This window comes from Callithrix jacchus, chromosome 1 (assembly GCF_049354715.1).
Source record: "Callithrix jacchus isolate 240 chromosome 1, calJac240_pri, whole genome shotgun sequence".
In the NCBI taxonomy this organism is placed as follows: domain Eukaryota; kingdom Metazoa; phylum Chordata; class Mammalia; order Primates; family Cebidae; genus Callithrix; species Callithrix jacchus.
In genome coordinates, this window is record NC_133502.1 from 144425228 (window position 1) to 144445369 (window position 20142).

The 20142-nt window shown below is 44.1% G+C and overlaps 1 protein-coding gene across 4 annotated transcripts in view; it reads right to left on the reverse strand.

The window, feature by feature from the left end:
- Positions 1 to 19856, reverse strand: part of ZBTB5 (zinc finger and BTB domain containing 5) — a 50795-nt gene extending 30939 nt beyond the window's left edge. Inside the window, exon 1 of one of the 4 annotated variants that reach the window (XM_035252269.3) lies at positions 19686 to 19856. The gene's annotated coding sequence lies outside the window, so the exon portion shown is untranslated. Of the gene's footprint in view, positions 1 to 8370; positions 9857 to 10415; positions 10979 to 19685 lie in introns of those variants that run through there. The other 3 variants (XM_035252273.3, XM_002743096.5, XM_054257889.2) reach the window with 3 other exon arrangements.
- Between the last annotated feature and the right edge of the window lie 286 nt (positions 19857 to 20142).

Below are 20142 nucleotides of genomic sequence, written 5' to 3' on the forward strand. Positions count from 1 at the left end.
CACATACTATCGCTTATGTATGACTCCCAAGAAGTGACTTTCTACTCATATCTAGGGCTAACATTACCCAATTAATTCAATAAGTGAAGGAGAAGCTGTATGACCCAGGTCCAGCTATGTTGTAATGGGAGCAACCCCCAATAAGACATGGGCCCAGTGATTAATATGAGGACACTCAGAGGAGGAAACAAATGTAGCTGAGGCTGGGCACAGTGGCTCACACCTATAAATGTCAGCACTTTGGGAGGCCAAGGTGGGAGGATTGAGGCCAGGAGTCTGAGAATGCCCTACCCAACATGGCAAGATCCCATCTCTATTAAAATTAAAATAAACAAGGCCAGGCACAGTGGCTAATGCCTGTAATCCCAGCAGTTTGGGAGGCTGAGGTAGGTGGATCACTAGGTCAGGAGTTTGAGACCAGCCTGGCCAACATGGTGAAGCCCTGTTTCTACTAAAAATTTTTTTAAAAATTAGCCAGACATAATGGCGCACAGCTGTAATCCCAGCTACTCGGGAGGCTGAAGCAGGTGAACTGCTTGAACCTGGGAGATGGAAGTTGCAGTGAGCTGAGATTGTGCCATTGCATTCCAACCTGGGTGACAGAGCAAGACTCTGTCTCAGAAAAAAATACAAAATAAAAAGTGTAGTTGTCAGCATAAACAGGGGCTACGAATAAGGACTGGGGGACTGGAGGGAGTAAAGGGATGGAGTGGAAAGGCAGGGTCAGGGTCAAGGGCGGGAGGTGCGGGTGAAAAGACGTGCAAGATGACAGTGAAGGGAGTGAAAATGAGAGCAAGTGCTCTGGAAGAGGTGACAGGAAGGGTTTTTCTTCTCCCCTTCTTTTACTCAAATCCTCTCTTGTTGCCAGTGCCACATGCTATCGTCATAGACCACAATGCCAAGCCCTTGTCCTGACAAGAGACCTCAGTTTGGAAGAGGTCTCCCCAACTAGGGAGAGGCAGGAGGAGGCAGGATAAGCTTTATCTTCTCCCACTGTAACCACCCAAGGGGTTCACCTTGCCTCCTACCTAGACAGAGCCGATTTATCAAGACAGGGGAACTGCAATAGAGAAAGAGTAATTCATGCAGAGCCGGCTGTGTAAGAGACCAGTTTTATTTATTACTCAAATCAGTGTCCCCGAGCATTTGGGAATCAGAGTATTTAAGGACAATTTGGTGGGTGGGGGGAAGCAAGTGAGCTGGAAGTGCTGATTGGTCAGCTCAGAGACGAAATCATAGGGAGTCAAAGCTGTCTTCTTATGCTCAATCAGTTCCTGGGTAGGGGCCACAAGATTAGAGGAGCTAGTTTATTGATCTGGGTAGTGCCAGCTGATTCATCAAATTCAGGGTCTGCAAAAATATCTCCAGCACTGATCTTAGGAGCAGTTTAGAGAGGGTCACAATCTTGTAGCCTCCAGCTGCATGACTCCTAAATCACAATTTCTAATTTTTTTTTTTTTGAGATGGAGTTTCGCTCTTGTTGCCCAGGCTGGAGTGCAATGGCGCGATCTTGGCTCACTGCAACCTCTGCCTCCTGGGTTCAAGTGATTCTCCTGCCTCAGCCTCCCAAGTAGCAGGGAATTCAGGCATGCACCAACAAGCCTGACTAATTTTTGGTATTTTTAGTAGAGATGGGTTTCACCATGTTGGCCAGGCTGGTCTCAAACTCCTGACCTCAGGTGATCCAACACCTGGGCCTCCCAAAGTGCTAATTTCTAATCTTATGGCTAATGTTAGTCCTACAAAGGCAGTCTAGTCCCCAGGGAAGGAGGAGATTTGTTTTGGGAAAGGGCTGTTACTTTGTTTCAAACTATGGCTCAAACTATAAACTGTAACCTAAGTTCCTCCCAAAGTCAGTTGAGCCTACACCCAGAAATGAACAAGGACAGCTTGGAGGTTAGAACCAAGGTTAGATCAGATCTCTTTCTCTGTCTCAGTTACAATTTTATAATGGCAGTTTCACCACTGCCCCTTGCCACTGGCTCCTCCCTGCCCTGCCTTCCATTAGACTGGTTCTGACAAAAATCAAGCATCAGGGGAAGGTGACAGAAACTTTTTGGCAGTAAGGTCATCCGTTATAAGAGGAAAATCTTGGTATGCCCAACCTTGTTAGGAGGGTAGTCTATCAGTGGGTGACTGATACAGTTTAGGTATGTGTCCCCTCCAATTCTCATGTTGAATGGCTATCCTCAGTGTTGGAGATGGGCCCCAGTGGGAGGTGATTGGATCCTGTGAGCAGAGTTCTCAAGAACTGTTTAGCACCATCCTCCTGATTCTGTCCTTCTGATAGTGAGTTTTTAGGGAGATTCAGTCATTTAAAGAGGTGGGACACCCCTCTCCTCCCTCCTACACGTGCTCCAGTGCTTTATAGCAAGCCATGGGGGAAGGGTGGGAAGGTGATACACTTCTTTAAGTGCCTGCTCCCACTTCTTCTGCCTTAAGTAGAACTTCCCTGAGGCCTCCCCAGAAGCCAAGCAGGTACTGGCACCATGCTAATACGGCCTGTAGAATCATGAGCTATTAAGCCTCTTTTCTTTATAAGCCACCCAGTATTTCTTTTATAGCAATGCAAGAACAGACTAATAAAGTGACCCACTAGCAGAGTGCTGCCTGAAAGACTGTTGTGTCACAGGAAGTCAGTTACATGATAGAGTCTGAAAGCATTACTTATAAAGTTCAAAATAATGGCAATTTTTTTTTTTCTTTTGAGACAGAATCTCACTCTGTCACTCAGGCTGGAGTACAGTGGGATGATCTCGGCTCACCATCACCTCTGCCTCCCAGGTTCAAGCGATTCTCCTGCCTCAGCCTCCTGAATAACTGGAATTATAGGCACCTGCCACTACACCTGGCTAATTTTTTGTATTTTTTCTAGAGACAAGGTTTCACCATGTTGGCCAGGCTGGTCTTGAACTCCTGATCTCGTGATCTGCCTGTTTTAACCTCCCAAACTGCTGGGATTACAAGCATGAGCCACTGTGCCTGGCCCAATTTGTGGCAAATTTAACTGCTTCACTCTGCTAGAATTTTATACCTGCACTGTACCTGTCTAGAAATTTCCTATTCTCAGTTGCTACATTTTCCTAAAATTTTAAATGACTAGCTTGCTAGTTTAGTATCTAGATCAAAGAACATCTTTAGCCAGTTAACACTTTAAATATTATAAAAATTTCACAAACATATCTAAAAATCCATAGAAACCAACTATTCGTGTCTTCTTTTAGCTGCCTGTAAAGCTGAGACTACATGTATTTTAATATCTTTAAGAAATCTGAATGTCTTGATAACCTAGAAAATGCTGTCTGCCACTCATCCCAGTTGTCCCCAAAATTTTTAAACGATTTTTAAAAAGTTTTCTTTTTCTTTCCAATCCCAATTGATGTGTAGCATAAATGATTTTAAAACATGTCTTCCATTGCCTTTTACCCAGTAGTTCAAGAAACTTATTTTATTTTCTTTTTCTTTTTTTTTTTGAGACCGAGTCTTGCTTTGTCACCAGGCTGGAGTGCAGTAGCTCAATCTCAGCTCACTGCAACCTCCACCTCCTGGGTTCAAGCAATTCTCCTGCCTCGGCCTCCTGAGTAGCTGGGATTACAAGGAATGTGCCACCACATCTGGCTAATTTTTTTGCATTTTTAGTAGAGATGGGGTTTCACCGTATTGGCCAGGCTGGTCTTGAAATCCCAACTTTGTAACCTGCCTACCTTGCCCTCCCAAAGGGCTGAGATTACAGGTGTGAGCCACCGTGCCCTGCCAAGAAGCTTATTTCTTAATGAAAAAAAAATTAGGCCAAATGCAGGGGCTCACACCTGTAATCCCAGTACTTTGGGAGGCTTCAAGGGTCACTTGAAGCCAGGTGTTTGAGACCTACTTGGTCAACACAGTGAAACCCTGTCTCTACAATTTTTTTTTAATTAGCTGGGAGCTGCGCGTGGTGGCTCACACCTATAATCTCAACACGTTGGGAGGCTAAGGTGGGAGAAATGCTTGGGTCCAGGAGTCTAAGACCTGGAAAATGTAGGGAGCCCCCACCTCTACAAAAAATACAAAAATTAGGTGGGCATAATGGTGCATGCCTATAGTCCCAGCTACTTGGAAGGTTGGGTGGGGAGGGTTGCCTGAGCCCAGGAGATTGGGGCTGCAGTGAGCTATGACCACCCCACTGGACTCCAGCCTAGGTGACAGAGTAAGACCCTGTCTCAAAAGCAAAACAGAACAAAGTAGAAAGAAAAAAAAAAGTAAACTTTTATCAAGATGAAAACTATGACAAAGCACTGGAGACCCTATTATTATAGTGCCTTTCCAACAGAGAAAATGAAAATGGACTTAATCCACTTCTTATACCTAGTTTGCTTTCAAAGCAGTATATGCCTTCACTTCTCAATCATTTATCAAATCAATAATGCTCAGCAAGTAACCTATACTTGACTGGCAGAGTTTCTTTTGATCATCTATTCAAAATAAGAACAATGTAAGCAACTGTGTTTAGATTTTTGTAGCATTTCTGGGCTCCTCCCGTAAACCGAATGCCCAAACACTGGATTTTCTTTTCCCGGTCTTCCTTCCTCAAATCCTCTTTGCAAAAAAGACTAAAACAGAAGGACTATAAAGTGATAGCCTTGCATTTTTAGAGGAAGATGGTTGAGTGGATTTTAAATTATAATTGACTAATTAAGATGTACTGAAAAATTAATTATACCATGTCAACAATATAACACATTAGAAAAAAGAGGAAGCAACTCACCCAAATCATTTTAAACTTAAGAAATTCGCAGGCCGGGCACGGTGGCTCACGCCTATAATCCCAGCACTCTGGGGGGCCAAGGTGGGTGGATCATAAGGTCAGGAGTTCAAGACCCCCTGGCCAATATGGTGAAACCTCACTCTACTAAAAATACTAAAATTAGCTGGGTGTGGTGACAGGCACCTGTAGACCCAGCTACTTGGGAGGCTGAGGCAGAAAAATCACTTGAACCCAGAAGGCAGAGGTTGCAGTGAGCTGAGATCGCACCACTGCACTCCAGCCTGGGCGACAGACTGAGAGACACTGTCTCAAAAATAAAAAATAAAAAGAAAAGAAATTGGCAATCAATTCTTTTGATTGATTGATCATTTAGCCTAGGCGCAGTGGCTCATGCCTGTAATCCCAGCACTTTGGGAGGCCAAGGCAGGGGAATCACTTGTGGTCAGGAGTTCAAGACCAGCCTAGCCAACATGGTGAAATGCTGTTTCTACCAAAAAATACAAAAATTAGTTGGGCATGGTGGCACAAGCCTGTAGTCCCAGCTACTTGGGAGGCTGAGACACAAGAATCGCTTAAACCCAAGAGGTGTAGGCTGCAGTGAAGATTGCATCACTGCACTCAAGCCTGGGTGACAGAATGAGACCCTATCTCAAAAAAAAAAAGAAAAAAAAAGGAAATTGGGAATAAAGGCATCTGTAAACCTGTTATCAAATGAAGTAATAGATTACCAAGTATAATTTCCAAAAAGTAGAACTATCACTTAATCATCCTTTCAAATTTGTAAAATGAATCATTCATATAAGGAAAAATATCACTCTCGATAGGCTTCCTTCCAGTAACAAACTTTTTCCAGAACAGTAAAACAGATTAGGAAAATTCATTGGTTACAACTACAATGAATCAGTTGGGTACAAAAATCTCTTTTGGGAGGTAGGGAGCCAGGATTTTACTGTTGCCTGGGCTGGTTTGAACTTAGGTGATCCTCCTGTCTCAGACTCCCAAGTAGTTGGGACTACAGGTGTGTGCCACTGGGCTAACAGTCTTTTAATTCTATCAAATTTCATTAAATCTAAGACACCTGTAATTACAAAATGCATTATTTCATGTAACAACTAGGAAAAATCATGGCATAATGCTTACTTATGGTATCCCGTCTTCAAGGAAGAAGGAAAATTGTCTACCAATGACTAACAATGATAGAGGCAGGAGACAGACAAATGCCTGGGTAGATAGGGGCACATCTCCAGTTAAACCCCATCTCCAACCAGAAAGAGTTTAAAGCCTGAAAGTCAAGCTACAAGTCAAGTCCAGGGACCAGACTGAGATCGTGTCTTCCCATTTGGCGTGCTTTCCTCTGATTGATCCCCACCCATCATCTATTTTACATATACCTACATTTTCCTAATTGGTTTTCTACACTGTCATGCCCACTTTTGAGTGGTGTCTTTAACTTTTTTTTTGAGACAGCATATCACTCTTTCGCCAAGACTGGAGTACAGTGGCACGATCTCAACTCACCACAACCTCTGCCTCCCAGGCTCAAGCCATTCTCCTGCATCAACCTCCTGAGTAGCTGGGATTTCAGGCATGTGCCACCACACCCAGCTAATTTTTGTATTTTAGTAGAGACATGGTTTCACTATGTTGGCCAGACTGGTCTCGAACTCCTGACCTCAAGTGATCTGTCTGCCTCAGCCTCCCAAAGTCCTGGGATTACAGGAGTGAGACACCATACTCAGCCTTTCCTTTTTTTAACCCTTTGCATACTCAGAAACCAATCAGCACATACTCCCCATACTTGAGTTCATAAGAAGTCCCCGATCCAGCCAACTGGGAAAGAAACCACTGACTGTGAGGGTGGGGGACCACTCCCTCAATGCCCTCTTCCCCGAGAGCTGTTCCGTCACTCAATAAAATTCTTCTCTGCCCTCCACACCCTTCAAATTGTCAGTGTAACTTCATTCTTCTTGAATGAGAGCTCAGGAACCGCCAAATGCAGTACAAGCTGTAACACTGGCGGGCAGAGTAGGGGCAGGGGTGCATCACCAATGGTGGAGGTCCCCTGTTAGCAAAGTGGCTGAGAAAAATCCTGCATCACCAATAAAACAATCCTGGATAGTAAGAATATCTATTACAATAAGTACTCCAACACAATTCCTAATCTGTTTGAGCCGTTAAGATAAATGAAAGCTTTTAAGGAAATACATGTATAACTAATTAAATGAAAGGCACCTCCAAAAGTGGATCTTGAAATTAAAAGCCACTATTCAGTGGTGAAAATGATGAAAACATATGTAAAGAGCAATAGTTAATACTATTGCTTCCCGTTTGGCACACTTTTTTTTGTACTTTTGGGCACAAAAGTCTTTTTGGGGGTAGGGAGCCAGAATTGTATTATGTTGCCTGAGTTACTTTGAACTCAAGTGATCCTTCTGCCTCAGACTCCCAAGTAGTTGGGACTACAGGTGTGTGCCACCTGGGCTAAAATCTTTTAATCTTACCAAATTACATTAAATCTAAGACACCTGTGATTATAAAATGCATTATTTCATTTGACATTGGGAAAAAAGCTGCCAATTAAGCTATGGTATAATGCCATAAAGGACCAGAAACAGCTGGTCTTTCAGGAGATGAGAAGTTCACTTCATACTTAAGACAAAAGGTGCAGTGTAGTGCAACATTCCATCCCACCTGCTACACTAACAAAACTGGCTCTACTAGACAACATCCATATTTGAGAAACATTAAGTACAATAAAAGAAAAATCACATATTTAAAACTGACAGAGGGGAAAAGTATTTAATTTACATAAAAAATAAAAATAAAAATTAGTTGGGCACTGTGGCTCACACTTGTAATCCTAGCACTTTGGGAGGCTGAGGAGGGCAGATCACAAGGTCAGGGGTTCAAGACCAGCCTGACCAACATGGTGAAACCTCGCCTCTACTTAAAAATACAAAACTTAGCCAGGCGTGGTGAGACGCACCTGTAATCCCAGCAACTTGGGAGGCCGAGGCAGGAGAATTGCTTGAACCCGGGAGGTGGAGGTTGCTGTGAGCCAAGAGCATGCCATTGCACTCCAGCCTGGGAGACAGAGCAAAACTCCGCCTCAAAAAAATAACAAAATAAAAGTTGAAAGCTAATAGAGAATCAATAACTTGGGTTCTTTATTCCATTTCCAAAAATAATTTGAGCCAGATTCAAAATTGTCAGCACTACACCAGGTTTTGTCAATTTCAATGAACATGAGATATTTTTAAGTCTCCAATTCAATATAATTCATGCTAAGTTCTTTAAGTACTATTTGATATCCCAATGATTTTTTTATTACTTCCACTTTGGGGACAGTCTTGTGACAGTCTCTTTTGAGAGTGGTCACTCCTAAGTTTGCAAGATGCCTTTCCTCCAAATCTTACCACTTTCAGAATTTTGCTAGAGACTTATTAATTAACCAAAATCCAGTTTGCCAGCTCCTCAGCTAACAAAAAGTTATGTTTTGAGACAACTTTTAGGGAAAAGTGGCAAATCTCTAGAAAACAAGTTGACTTCAGGACTCTTCAAAAGAGAGTCTGTTTATTCAGCAAAACCCAAGGGCCCAGAACAGGTCCCCACTCAGGTGGTCTTACCTGTAAGGTAACCAAGCTGGCTGTGGTGGCCAGGTCAATCTTCCCAAATTTGCTGAGATTTCCAGGAGAGTTAGAAGGAAGAGTGAACGCCTTCCTTTGGCTTAGGGGATTTTCTCTAAAATTCCTTCTCTTCTCCCTCTTAACTATTAGCTTACGGCCAACCACCGTCGCCACAGAAATCACAAGAGTTTAGGCAAACGAAAAGCAAGTTCTGCCCAGCCTTTTACAACATCTAAGGCACAACAACACATACTAGGACAACAAATTACCAATAATGACTAAGGCACAGCATTCTCTTCAACCTCTAAAGAAAAGTCCGTAATGTCTTCTACTTAACACAAGTGAAAAATACGAGAACATGTTTTGGAATATTTTTGCTTCAATTTTTCAAGATGAAGAGTTTCTTCTATTAATTAACGTTGACCAGAATTAGAGGACACTACTTAGTAACCAACACTTTACTGTGCTTTCACCTAAAATTTTTCCTTCAAATTATTTAGGATTTGTCATCTGTTCAGAAAATTAGTTTCCACATTTCATTATGCCAGAATGCGAACTGACTTAATAATAAATGGCCATTTTTAAAGGAAAAAACCAACCTCCCACTCCCCTTAATTCACTGCCTTTTATTATTTACATACAAATCTGTTCTCCAAACAGAAGATGGGACAGGAGTGTCTTATCACCGCATCCCCCACAGCTCCTCGCACGAAGCATGGGAGTAGGGGGCATTCAGTAAATGCCTATTAAACACTTCAGTTCTCTCATAACAAGTTGGGGCATTCCAAAACCCAGGCTCCACCCCTACAGGGTCTGCCGCCGGCTCCCGATGGCAGTCTGCCTATGGCCTTGCTCTGGTGAAACCTCGTCACTCAAGACCCAGGATGGGGGCAAGGGAGCCGTCCGACCCCATCCAGCAGGGTAGCAGATCCTCTCTTCATCCCGCCAGGCCTTTGGGCCTAAGGCCTTTCCCACCCGGTTCGGTAACCTGCGTCGCCAGACCGGGATCCGCAGGGGTACCAGCCCCCGCCCCACCCCACAGACAGCCTGGCTTCGGGACACCGGGGACGCCTGCGCAGAAGAACCCGCCTGGCCCCTTCGCTCCGACGGTAACAATGCCCCCTCAGAAAGAAGGGCAGGGTAGGCTTGGGACACCAATACACGTCTGCGCGCTCCCCGACGCCTTGGCGCGCCCCTGGTGCTCAACCTTCCCCACGTGAGCGCGCCCGCCATCACGACACTCGCTGACGGGGTCCCCTCACCTGAGCCGGGTTCCGCCCCCCACCTCCTCGCTGAAGGAGGCGGTGACCCCTCTCCGTTCGGACTTGGTAGTGTCAGACGAGGTTGGAACGTCCAGACTGGTGTCTCCGTTAAGAGACTTCCTCCCTGTTCCGCCCGCCCCCCTCCCACCCCGCCTCTAGTCCCCTAGCTCCTTCAGCCGGTTCCCGGAGACAGTCTGAGAACACCGCGGCGGCGCCCGATAAACGGAAGTGACGTAATGCACGAGCGCCTACGCCGCTCCATTCCTCCTCCCCCTATTGGGCTGCAACCAATCACCAAGGGGAGGGTGGGGCCGAGGTAACAGTGCAGCCAGCCAGTGCGCGGAACCGGAGGAATTTACTCGGCCCCCAGAAAACTGACCAATCGACGGTCCCAGGAGCCTGATGGTGTTTACTACCAACTGAATCCGTGAGCCTCTGACCAATCATCCTTTGCCTTACAACACGTAAAACGGTTATCAAATGCATTTTAGGGAGGGATTTATCACTAAGCTGCTATAGGTTTGGACTACAGAACTGCAACTGTTCGCTGCAGCCAATCTGTGGTTGCCCTCTGTGGTTGAGGCAAGCGGGCTTTCCGCCTAATCCTTCCAATCACAACAACGACTGCCTAAGGTCTGAGATCGCCCATGAGGCGGGCCCTCAGGGCAGGCCGTCCCGCCATTGGCTGATCCTGAAGGATTTTCCACCCTCGTGGTGCCCAGCACTTCAGTAACCCTAGGCTCCTCTCCAGGTGAATTCCCTTCGCAGAGCCCACATACTTACGGGGTTGAAGATTGAGTTCCCACTTAGTAGACGTTGGGAAAGAGAAGATTCCAAGAAGCTCTTTAGTTCGAACCAAGCCAAAATCCACGGTAAAATCGGTTAATAAAAAACGTCCTCCATCGGATGACAGTTATGTCGGACCCCGCCCCTCGTCCAGTCCGGGTGGCGGCGCGTCTGGGAACCCTGGCGCCCAAGGAACCTGGCGCTTGGCCCCACACTCGGCTGCAGGTCAAATAAGCCTGTGGTGTCCATGCCAGACTTATAATCACCTGCACCCCGTAAAAACAAAATAGGAAGCGCTAAGCTCTCCCACTCCTTCCCAAACGCGGAAGGGTCACGGACTTGTGTGGGACGCGGTCAGAAAAGAGCGAACCCCAGTGCGACCCTTGGGTTTCCAGTGCACACTCGGAGGGAGAACCCGAGCCATGAGCATTGGGCACTGGGGCCAGGGAACAAGCCCCCTTTCCTCGGATGAAGACGTCAGAAGAGAGCTGCCTTTTCCTGCACAGCTTGTCTGGGGGCTAGCTCTGCGTGGCTCCGGAGACAAAGATAGGCTCGCGAACGCGGCTGGATTCTTCTGGGAGGTGGGGGGTGAGGGTCATGGGAGAAGCGCCCTTAAAAATGGAACTCCCGAGAGGGCACGGTGGCTCACGCCTATAATCGCAGCAATTGGGGAGGCCGAGGCGGGCGAATCGCTTGAGGTCAGGAGTTCAAGACCAGCCTGGTCAACATGCTGAAACCCGGTCTCTACTAAAAATATCAAAATTAGCTGGGCGTGGTGGCGGGCGCCTGTAATCCCAGCTACTCAGGAGGCTGCGTTTGTAATGAGCCAAGATCGCCCCGTGATCAGAGTGAGACTCAGTCTGGTGTGGAGGGAGGGGAAAGGAACGCCCCGCTTTACAGAATTGAATACACCGAATACCCTTATGGCTGCTTCTATTCATTCATTTACCAGTCGGAAGTATTGATTTCAAAAAGCAACTAGTGGATTTCTTTAAGGCCTAGGTGGAGTCTGATGGTTAATCTATTCCTTAAGATTCGCTGACACTCTATAGCCATCACACATATTTTACTACCAGATTGGGCGGTAAAATAAGAAAAATACGGAATGCTGACAGTAAGCCAGTCAATACGAGAGATCCTTTTGTGTATGTGGCTCTCAACAGTAAATGCCATGACCTAGATTGCCTCAGATTTACAGGCTGACAAAAGTTTAAAAAGTTGTACATTCAGAATTTAGGAGTGTGTGGCAGTGGACACCTGCTATATAGTGGACCAGAGTATCACTGATGCCCTGTTTGACGATCACTTGGTAGTATCTATCAAAATTTAAAATATGCAGCCGGGCATGATGGCTCACGCCTGTAATCCCAGCACTTTGGGAGGCCAAGGCAGGTGGATCACGAGGTCAGGAGTTTAAGACCAGCCTGACCAAGATGGTGAAACCCCGTCTTTACTAAAAATACAAAAAATAGCAGGGTGTGGTGGTGGGCACCTGTAATTCCAACTACTCAGGAGGCTAGTGCAGAGAATTGCTTGGACCCAGGAGGCAGAGGTTGCAGTGAGCCGAGATTGCACCATTGCACTCCAGCCTGGGCAACAGAACGAGACTGAGTCTCAAAAAAAAAAAAAAAAAAAAAAAAAAAAATATATATATATATATATATATATATACACATACATACATATTTAAAATATGCATTAGTTTCCTTCTAGCTGGCAATTCCTTTCTAGAAATGTATACTACCAAAATACACAGATGTGGAATAATAAAAATACAAGGCTGTTTACCACAGTTTTGTAAGTCCAGGGTGGGCATGGGGGGAGAACAAATTTAAATGTGCAACTACAGAAGATATAAAAAATTTGATAAATATGTATTATGGCTCCTTCATTACTAAACCTCCTGTAGATACAAAAATAATAAAAACCTGTGGCCAGGCGCGGTGTCTCATGGTGTAATCCCATCACTTTGGAAGGATAAGGCAGGCAGATCACGGGGTCAGGGGTTTGAAACCAACCTGGCCAACATGGTGAAACCCTGTCTCTACTGAAAAAAAAAATAAAAAAATTAGTTGGGCATGGTGGCAGCCACCTGTAACTCCAGCTCCTCAGGAGACTGAGGCAGGGGAATCACTTGAACCAGAGAGATGGAGGTTACAGTGAGCAGAGATCAGCCACTGCACTCCAGCCTGGGCAACAGAGCAAGACTCCCTCTCAGAAATAAATATATAAATATAAATAAAACCCACATGCGGAGGTACATGTAAAAGTTTGTGAATGTGAGGGGGACGGGCCAAGACGGCCAAGAGAGGCAACACCAGAATGTAGGCCCCAGTGAATGAGACACAGAGGGCTAGAGGAATTCACGATTCCAAGCAACCTGCAGGGTTCGCTTCAGTGGGACTGGTAGGTCACTGAAAATAGCCCAGGGAAGGCGAACCAAAGCCAAAGCAGAGCGAGAGCAGCCCAGGGAGGGTGAACGAAGACAGGGTGGGGTGCGTTCCCATCTGGAACATGCAGTCAGCTTGGAGGGTTGGGGACTTCACCCCCTCAGTGCTCCGATTAGGATCCTGTGTTTCCCTCATTCCTCCTGTAACCCACCGTCCACAGAGCCCCACCAGACTGAGGGGCACCATGGGTTATCAATGCAAATCTGAGTGAGGGCTCGCCTGGTGCCGCAAGTTGTTGGCAAGGACCTGGGCGGAAGTTTGGACTAATGCCAGCGGGATGGAACTACCAGTCCCACAGAAAGAGGCAGAATTGAAAGCAGGGAAACAGGCCATAAGGCCTGCAGGCCCCACCCCCACAAAATTCAAACTGAAGCCAGTACGCTACAGAGCTTCATAGTGAATATACCAGTTTGACCCAAACTGGGGAGATTGAGCTTGGGGAAGGAGAGTCGCCAGTGAGAAGGCGGGGCTAATCTCACCCTTGTAAACAAACTACAGGAGGAGACCACCCACCCAGCAGCCAGACTGAATCCGAGGCAGCCCAGTAGCGCCTCTACAGGCCAAAAAATATATAGCTCCAACCTCAACAGAAAGGGTGTCCACTCAAAGAGAGTCCTCCAGAAATCACCAACTTCAAAGATCAAAGGGAGATAAATCCAACAAGATGGGGAGAAACCAGCGCATCAGAAACAATGAAATCATCAAAGACCAGAACACTTCTTCTCCTCCCAGGGATCACAACTCCTCACCATCAAGGGAACAAAACAAGACAGAGAATGAGTTTGATGAGTTGACAGAAGCAGACTTCAAAAGATGTGTAGTAACCAACTTCTCTGAGTTAAAAAGACCATGTTCTAACCCAGTGCAAAGAAACTAAGAACCTTGAAAAAAGGTTAGATGAAATACTAACTAGAATAACCAGCTTAGAGAACATAAATGACTTGATGAAGCTGAAAAACACAGCACAAGAACTTTGTGAGGCATACACAAGTTTCAAAAGCTGAATCAATCAGCAGAAGAAAGGATATCAGAGACTGAAGATAAAAATCAATGAAATAAAATAAGAAGGCAAGATTAGAGAAAAAAGAGTGAAAAGAAATGTACAAAGCCTCCAAGAACTATGGATTATGTGAAAAGATCTAATCTATGCTTGATTGGCATACCTGAATGAGACAGGAAGAGTGAATCCAAGCTGGAAAACACTCTTCAGGATATTGTCCAAGAGAACTTCCCCAACCTAACAAGGCAGGCCAACATTCAAATCCAGAAAATACAGAGACCACCACAAAGATACTCCTCAAGAGGAGCAACTGCAAGGCATATAATTGTCAGATTCACCAGGGTTGAAATAAAGAAAAAATTCCTAAGAGCAGCCAGAGAGAAAGGTCAAGTCACCCACAAAGAAAAGACCATCAGACTTACAGTGGATCTCTCTGCAGAAACCTTATAAGCTAGAAGGGAGTGGGGGTCAATATTCAATATCCTTAAAGAAAAGAACTTTCAACCCAGAATTTCATATCTGGCCAATGTAAGCGTCATAAGGGAAGGAGAAATAAAATCCTTTATGGACCAAGTAATTGCTGAGAAATTTTGTCACTACAAGACCTGCGTTACAAGAGCTCCAGAAGGAAGGACTAAACATGGAAAGGAACAACCAGTACCAGGCACTGCAAAAACATACCAAATGGTAAAGAACAATGATGCAATGAGGAAACCACGTCAACTAACGGGCAAAATAACCAGCCAGTAACAAAATGGCAGGATCAAATTCAAACATAACAATATTAATGTTGAATGTAAATGGCCTAAATGCCCCAATCAAAAGACACAGACTGGCAAACTGGATAAAAAAAAAGTCAAGACCCATCGGTATGCTGTATTCAGGAGACCCATCTAATGTGCAAAGACTCACACAGACTCAAAATAAAGGGACAGAAGAAGACTTACCAAGCAAATGGAGAGCAAAAAAAAAGCCGGGGTAGCAATCCTAGTCTCTGATAAAATGGACTTTAAACCAACAAAGATCAAAAGAGACAAAGAAGGGCATTACATAGTAGTAAAAGGATCAATGCAACAAGAAGAGCTAAGTATCCTAAATATATGCACCCAATGCAGGAGCACCCAGATACTTAAAGCACGTTCTTAGCAACCTACAAAGAGACTTAGACTCCCGCACAATAATAGTGGGAGACTTTAACACTCCACTGACAATATTGGACAGATCAACAAGACAGAAAGTCAACAAGGGTATCTAGGATCTGGACACAGATCTGGACCAAGCAGACCTAATAGACATTTACAGAACACTCCACCCCAAATCCACAGGATACACATTCTTCTCAGCACCACATCACACTTACTCTAAAACTGACCACATAGTTGGAAGTAAATCACTTCTCACCAAATGCAAAAGAACAGAAATCATAGCAAACAGTCTCTCAGATCATAGTGCAATCAAATTAGAACTCAGGATTAAGAAAAGCACTCAAAACTGCACAATCACATGGAAACTGATCAACTTGCTCCTGCATGATGAATGGATAAATAATTAAATGAAGGCAGAAATAAAAATGTTCTTTGAAACTAATGAGAATGAAGACACAATGTACCAGAATCTATGGGACACATTTAAAGCAGTGGCTAGAGGGAAATCTATAACAATAAATCCCCACATGAGAAGTAAAGATCTAAAATCAATACCCTATAGTCAAAATTGAAAGAGCTAGAGGAGCAAGATCAAAAGAATTCAAAGGCAAGCAGAAGATGAGAAATAACTAATTTCAGAGAAGAACTAAAGGAGTTAGAGACATGAAAAACCCTTCAAAAAAAAATCAATAAATCCAGGATCTGGTTTTTTGAAAAGATCAACGAAATAGACCGCTAGCTAGACTAATACAAAAGAAAAGAGAGAAGAATTGAATAGATGCAATAAAAAAAGATAAAGGGGAGATCACAACTGATTCCTTGGAAATACAAATTACCATCAGAGATTACTACAGACAGCTCTATGCACATAAACCAGTAAATCTGGACAAAATGGATAAATTCCCGGACACTTGCACACTCCCAAGACTGAGCCAGGAAGAAGTTGAAACCCTGAATAGACCAATAACAAGGTCTGAAATCGAGGCAGCAATTAATAGTCTACCATCTAAAAAAAGTCCAGGTCCAGACTGTTTCACAGCCGAATTCTACCAGATGTACAAAGAGGAGCTGTTACCATTCCTACTGAAACTATTTCAAACAATACTAAAAGAGGGAATCCTCCCTAACTCTTTCTATGAGACCAACATCATCCTGATACCAAAACCTGGCAGAGACACAACTAAAAAAGAAAACTACAGGCCACTGATGCAAAAATCTTCAATAAAATACTGGCAAACTGAATCCAATAGCACATCAAAAAGCTTATCCGCCATGATCAAGTAGGCTTCATCCTGGGGATGCAAGGCTGGTTCAACATATGCAAGTCTATAAATGTAATCCACCACATAAACAGAACCAAAGACAAAAACCACATGATTATCTCAATAGCTGCAGAGAAGGCCTTAGACAAAATTAAACAGTCCTTTATGCTAAAAACTCTCAATAAACTAGGTATTGATGGAACGTATCTCAAAATAATAAAAGCTATTTACGACAAACCCACAGCCAATATCATACTGAATGGGCAAAAACTAGAAGCATTCCCTTTAAAAACTGGCACTAGGCAAGGATACCCTCTCTCACCACTCCTATTCAATATAGTATTGGAAGTTCTAGCCAGAGCAAGTAGACAAGAAAAAGAAATAAAGGGCATTCAATTAGGAAAAGAAGTCAAATTGTCCCATTTGCAAACAACATGATCGTGTATTTAGAAGACACCATTATCTCAGCCCAAAACCTCCTTAAGCTGATAAGCAACTGCGGCAAAGTCTCAGGATACAAAATCAATGTGCAGAAATCACAAGCCTTGCTATACACCAACAACAGACAAACAACCAAGTCATGAGCAAACTGCCATTTACAAGTGCTACAAAGAGAACGAAATACCTAGGAATACAACTATCAAAGGATGTAAAAGATTTCTTCTAGGAGAACTACAAACGACTGATTAAGGAAATAAGAGAGGACATAAACAGATGGAAAAACATTCCATGCTTATGATTAGGAAGAATCAATATTGCAAAAATGACCATACTGCCCAAAGTAATTTATAGATTCAACGCTATCCCCCTCAAGCTACCATTGACCTTCTGCACAGAACTGGAAAAAACACTTTAAACTTCATATGGAACCAAAAGATAGCCCGCATAGCCAAGACAATCCTAAGCAAAAGAACAAAGCTGGTGGCATCACACTACCTGACTTCAAACTATACTACAAGGCTACAGTAATCAAAACAGCGTGGTACTGGCACCAAAACAGAGATATAGACCAATGGAACAGAACAGAGGCCTCAGAAGCAACGCCACACATCTACAGCAATCTGATCTTTGACAAACCTGACAAAAACAAGCAATGGGGAAAGGATTCCCTGTTTAATAAATGGTGTTGGGAAAACTGGCTAGCCATATGCAAGAAGCTGGAACTGGACCCTACCTGACACCTTACACTAAAATTAACTTCAGATGGATTAAAGATTTAAACATAAAACCTAACACCATAAAAACCCTAGAAGAAAACCTAGGCAACATAATTCAGGACATAGGCACAGGCAAGGACTTCATGACTAAAACACCAAAAGCAATGGCAACAAAAGCCAAAATACACAAATAGGATCTAATTAAACTTAAGAGCTTCTGCACAGCAAAAGAAACAATCATTAGAGTGAACTGGCAACCAACAGAATGGGAAAAAAATTTTGCAATCTACCCATCTGACAAAGGGCTAATATCCAAAATCTACAAAGAACTAAAGCAGATTTACAAGAAAAAAACAAACCCATTCAAAAGTGGGCAACAGATATGAACAGACACTTTTCAAAAGAAGACATTTATGCGGCCAACAAACATATGAAAAAATGTTCATCATCATTGGTAATTAGAGAAATGCAAATCAAAACCACATTGAAATACCATCTCAGAATGGCAATCATTAAAAAATCTGGAGACAACAGATGCTGGAGAGGATGTGGAGAAATAGGAACACTTTTACACTGTTGGTGGGAGGGTAAATTAGTTCAACCATTGTGGAAGACAGTGTGGTGATTCCTCAAGGATCTAGAAATAGAAATTCCATTTGACCCAGCAGTCCCATTACTGGGTATATACCCAAAGGATCATAAATTGTTGTATTATAAAGACACATGCACACGTATGTTCATTGCTGCACTGTTTATGGTACCAAAGACCTGGAACCAACCCAAATGCCCATCAGTGATAGACTGAACAAAGAAAATGTGGCACATATACACCATGGAATACTATGCAGCCATAAAAAACGATGAGTTCATGTCCTTTGTAGAGACATGGATGAATCTAGAAACCATCATTCTCAGCAAACTGACACAAGAACAGAAAACCAAACACCACTCATAAATGGGCGATGAACAATGAAAAACTGGGCACAGGGAAGGCAACAGCACTTACTTGGCTAGGTGGGTGGATGGAGGGGAGGGGAGGGAAGGGATCGGGTGGGGGGAGGGGTGGATGGGGAGGGATAACACGAGGAGAAATGCCTGATGTGGGCAACAGGGTTGTGGGTGATGGAGACAGCAAGCCACTATGGCATATATTTACCTATGCAAAAATCTTGCAGGATGCAGGATGTGCACATGTACCCCAGAGCCCAAAGTGCAATTTAAAAAAAAAAGAAAATTTGCAAACACACACACACACAGTTTGTGAATGTATGACTGAGGGTGAAAGGATACTATCAAATGTTCATAATTTTATTCAGGGAAGGAGAGTGGGAGGGTGGTGTGGAGATGTTTTAAGAGGGTCTCCTTAGACCTTGCGCGGTGGCTTATGCCTATAATCCCAGCACTCTGGGAGGTTGAGGCGGGTGGATCGCCTGAGGTCAGGAGTTTGAGACCAGCCTGGCCAACATGGTGAAACGTCGTGTCTAATCAAAATACAAAAAATTAGCCAGGTGTGGTGGTGCGTGCCTGTAATCCCAGCTACTCAGGAGGCTGAGACAGGAGAATCACTTGAACCCGGGAGGCGGAGGTTGCAGTGAGTTGAGACCATGCCCACTGCGCTCCGGCCTGGGCAACAGAGAGAGACTCTGTTCAGAAAAAAAAAAAAAGTCGGGGGGCTCCTTAATTTTTAGTTTTACAGACTGCTGTATTACTTTAGTTTCTACAACAGGCGTTGTCATTTTCGTAGTATTTAGGAAAACCTGGAATTTCATGTTGCTTGGATTTTCAAATCATTGACAAAATTATTCCCAAAATAATCTATACATTTTCCCCAAAAGGTATCAATAAGATACTTTCTGACAGCGGGTGCAGTGACTCACACCTGTAATCCCAGCACTTTGGGAGGCCGAGGCCGGTGGATCTCGAGGTCAAGAGACTGAGACCATCCTGCCTAACATAGTGAAATCCCGTCTCTACTAAAAATAATAACAATAATACAAAAATTAGCTTGGCATGGTGGCGTGTGTCTGTAGTCCCAGCTACTCGGGAGGCTGAGGCAGAAGAATCGCTTGAACCCGGGAGGCAGAAGTTGCGGTGAGCAAAACCGCGCCACTGCACTCCAGAGGGAGACTCCGTCTCAAAAAAAAAAAAAAAAAAATTCCTGAAACTAGACATACAAATTCTAAGATTCGTAAGGGACGACAATATTGAAAGCATAGGCCAGACAGTCATAGAAAAAATAAGTTAGATATCTACCTGTGAGGCAGGAGAACGGGGTCTGGAGGCGGCGACTCTCCCACCGACTCCTGCTGACTGGATATCAGATGCTACTCCCTTTTCAGCCCCTCTATTTTTTGCGTGGCAGTTGTAACCCCTCCTTTTTCTGGTTGGCAGTTGAAAAATGAAAGTACCTCTGAGAGCGCCTCTACTACAATCAAACAGACTGATCGTGGGCCTACTTTTCATGCTGATTGGTTTCCTCCTGCAATCAATCAGACTGGTTGCTGGTCTGCTCTTTATTCTGATTGGTCTCCACCTGCAACCAATCAGACTGATGGTGGGCCAATGGGAAACCACTAGAGATATTTAAACCCCAGAAAATTCTGTATTGGATGCTTTTGAGACTTGCTCAACCCTGCTCCCAACCCTGGCATGTACTATTGCTTAAAATAAATTTCTGCTTTCACTGCGTTGCTTTGTTTGTGTGTTTTGT